Raw genomic sequence first — 4,285 nt, forward strand, 5'->3', positions numbered from 1 at the left:
CTAGCTTAGGCCCAGGTCAGGGTTTTGATTCCTGGGCCAGGGGTCAACTTAGCTCCTCCAGAGACCCATAGGTTGAGAACAGGGTTAGTGGTAGTTTCCAAGTAGGAATTTAGGTTGTGGTTAGCAGGAGAAAAGTGAACAAATGCTTAACAACTAAAAGGACAAATATCCACCTGCCAAATCCGGTCTCTAAAGGCACATCATCTGAAGGTACCGGAAAGAACAGTGTCTTTCTGCTCTGGTCCTCCAAGGTTATTTCCATGATCCTGCTTCTTGGATTATGATCCTACTCTCTTCACACCGCCACCTGCTCTACACCCAGCCTCTCCACAAAACGCCCTGAGCTGTTTTGTCCCTGGCTTGTCCCTCCTCGTGTGCTCTCTTCTTCCTATCTTTCGGAAGTCTTAGCAAGAGTTGAGATAGGAGCAGGAGGAGGATGAGACGGTTTCTATTTCTTCGTTGTTGCTATTTTCTGTCTCTCTCTTTACCTCCTCAACAGAATAAGAGTCAGATGATCAGACTGAGCTTCATCATTCTACCGTTTACTGCTATGATTCTGAAAAAGTCACTTCACTACTCTCTCAATTTCCACAACTGCAGACAGAGCTAATGATATCCACTTCACCTCCTTCCAGGCAATAGCTCTAAAAAGAGTAGTATAAATGAGGGAGAGTAAGAGGGTGACAGGTCTGGAGACTAAGTCCTTTTAAATGACTGTTGAGATTGTGGGTGATGCTTCTGCTAGAGAAATCTTAAAACGTGGTTTTTTTTTTTTTTCCCCTCAAGCATTTCAGTGATTGTGAAGGCTAAATGAAATATTTTGCAAATGTTTATAGACTCTGAGGCTCTTAAGAGATGCTGAATTGTATTATGGGCCTCATACAGACGATTACGAACCTCTTATTCCACCCCAAGTATTGTTTGTGTGTGTCACTTGTCAAGGGTCTCTACCTAGGGAACAAAAGCACAAAAGTTGCACTGAAGTCCTCTGGCCTAATCCTCTTAAGAGTCATTAAAGCCTCTTTGAATTGATCCAAAGGGAGTCAAGTACCTTTTTCAGACAGAAGGTTCTTTTAGATTTCCTCACTGTTCCTGGTTCTGACAAGCCCACTCAAGTGTTCACTGCTACACACCACTGTTGCCATGCACCACTTGGAGCCAGAGATTCTGTCCAAGATCACAATGCCAGGAAATGGCTGACCAGAGATCTTTCTAGAATCCACCGTCCTTCCACGTGGCCAACAAACAGCACAGTCACAAGGGGCACTGTCAAGTGCAAGGCTTCAAAGGCTTTCGAAAAACAGATTTTGACTACACTCTGCAGGAGGAATGGGACAGTGTCTGAACAAGGGTTGTGTGTGCAGGAATGAGTGGGTCGGGCATCAGGGAGATCAGCTCTTAGCCTGGCAGGGTTGCCTAACCCAGGACTGAAGGCATAAGACCAAATGTTTTAATGATCACTGCATTTGCAGAGCCCAGCACAGCAGCTGGCTTCAGGGATGCTCTGTTGAGCTGATGGTGCAGGTGGACAGGAACAGAAAGACTTTAAGAGGTGGTCTGGAGAGGAGACAGTTAAAATTTGTGACTGGCTGAACATGAAGGATAAACAGTGAATAAGTGAACTCTGATTCAGGTCTGGGGAACTAGCAGACACAGGGACAATTGAGTAAGATGATTAAGAGTTCAGTGAGTGGCTTTAGTTTGAAGTGATGGTAGGTCTGCTATGAAAACTCTATCAGAGACTTACAACATGAAGTAGTTTCTTAATGAAAAATTTATACGAAATTCTATAGGTTTTTACTATAAAATGTTAAGCCAATAGAATGTCTTATAGAAATTTTCCTTTCTGTGGAGCACAGACCATTAGACAGACCACCTCCTAGTGTTTTCCTTACTAATGAAACTCTACTTTTGACTGAAACATTAGTGAGCCTGACTCAATATTTTCATATTTCAATTTCCCTTGCCAGATGACTATGGAACTCAACCTAGCCAACGAGACATAAGTAGAAGGTCTTGGACAGGCCCCAACCAACTGGTGTGTACATTTTGCTCTTGGACTTTTCATTTTTTCCCCACTTCCAATATGGACCTGATGGCTGGAGCTCCAGCAGCCTTCTGATGACAAGGATGGAAACCACATGCTAAAGATGGCAGATGGAAGGAAGCTGAGTTCTTCATGGCACTGTGAAACCATCATACCAAGCCCTGGATGCCACTGTGTAAATTCTATTTAACATAAGAAAGAAAGCCTCTAATTTGTTGTGTCTTTGTTTTTCAAGTCTCTATCTGTCAAGGCCAAATGTAATTGCTTTAAAATTGCATTTGTCATTAAAATTATGAAAGATCTTTGCTTTTCTTCCAGAATGAGTTTAAGTGTTTTACAAAAGTAATAAGGCTTTAGTCCTTGATTTAAAATAATGTTTCAACCTTATAAGCATGACCATCATTTACAATATCTGAAAGGCACTTTTGGGAGACTGGTGAAAACAGTTACAAGCATAGCCCATGGCCTTTGTACATTTTTTCAAAAAGATTGAGAGAACAGCATGTTTCAAATGCTACACAATTCAAGATTCTAACCCTTGCTCATGACCACTACTCTGCACTTAAAGCAACCCACTACTTTTAATCCCAAATAGCCTAATAAATACCAAGAGCATCCTGGTTTTTATAGTGGTGGAATCTGTGAGAATAGATCCGCTGTGAGCAAACTCGTCCCAGGGAGATCACCGTTGTTGAGGCGAAGGAGGGAGACGCCAGGCACCCACAGCTCCATCAGCCTCTTTTTTAGTTATGGTAACTGAACAGGATGTTTTTGTTTGATTGAAAGCACATGTCAGACAATGGCTGCTTCAACTCTGCCCCTCTACCTCAAGCCCAGCTCCAGCCAGCCGCTGACCACCTGACTGGCCAGGCCTAACACCATTTTCCAGGAGAGAGTCTTTGCTTAATCCAGCCCACTTTGTACAGGGGTTCTTCCCAGGTCCAGGGTGCGGCAAGGACTTTTGGTTTGGGACTATCTCCTGTGGTTGGCTAGGGGCTGTAGTGATTTTTAGTGCAAGGGGCATGGGGTAGGGGAGGGTGTCCAGATATGAGGAACAAACAGCAGAGGTGGGCACACCACAGATGCAAAATACAAAGTCACCCTTCAGGAAAGTTCCTCAGTCAGAATCCCATCTGGTTTCATGCCTGAAGCTGTGGGCTTCATTTCCACAGTGTTCTCAAGCCTAAGAGCTTCATTTTGTCAATCACCTTCACGGATACAGAGTTCATTACTTAGCACCTGAATAGTAGTTCTGTTTGAAAGATAAATTTCTCCAGATTTGTTCAGCTGATCTTTTAGGTAACCCAGAAACCTCTAAACAGAAACAGAAAAGAGAAAAACCTCAACCTTAATTCTATAGATCCAAAAGGGAAAAAAGATACCCCATTAAAGCCAGACTCACAGAGCTTCCAGCTCATTTGACTTGCTTAGAACAGACTCCCTCCCAAGGGGTGAGCCTTTTCTGGAGCTTTCTCAGAATTTCTCCCCTACCCTGAAGTCTTTGCTACTACTTCAGTGTCCCCAGGTGGGAGATGGAAATAAAACACACTCACAAACCTTGGCAAAGCAACATTCTGGTCTCCATGCCTATTCAAAGGAGGGGCAGAGTCTAGACACAGATGCTAAACTAGAGGAGAGCTTCTACTCCTGCCCAGGACAGTAGAAAGTGTTGATGAAGGAAGGCCCGGGCATGGCCCCAGCTCCTCAAGCAGCGTGAACGTACACTCACAGAGCATGTGGAGCTTGCATCACATGCATTCTCTCATTTCCCACAGCACTGGAGGCATCTCCCAGCACCAGTTCCACACGGGGCAGGAACCCCCCATCAGAAGGTCAGGCTGCTGCACGTCTGATGGGCAGGAACTCACCACTTCGTAAGGCCTCCCGCCCCCATTTTTACATCGAAACTCTGCATCCCTCTGGTTTTCATTCACTAATCTAGTTCCAGCCCTGCAGCTCTCCATGTAGATTATGCACTTCCGCAACCTCCTGATCATTTAATTATGTGACAACCACTATCATGCCACTCCAGTGAGTATTCTCCTTTACAGGCCACATGAAAGTGTTAGGAGCTCAGTCATGTCCGACTCTTTGCAACCCCATGGACGGCAGCCCACTAGTAGCCCACTAGTCTCCTCTGTCTATAGAATTCTCCAGGCAAGAATACTGGAGTGGATTGCTATTTCCTTCTCCAGGGAATCTTCCCAACCTAGGAATGGAACCCAGGTCTCTTGCATT

The sequence above is a fragment of the Budorcas taxicolor genome, chromosome 9 (assembly GCF_023091745.1).
Source record: "Budorcas taxicolor isolate Tak-1 chromosome 9, Takin1.1, whole genome shotgun sequence".
Taxonomy (NCBI): Eukaryota; Metazoa; Chordata; class Mammalia; order Artiodactyla; family Bovidae; genus Budorcas; species Budorcas taxicolor.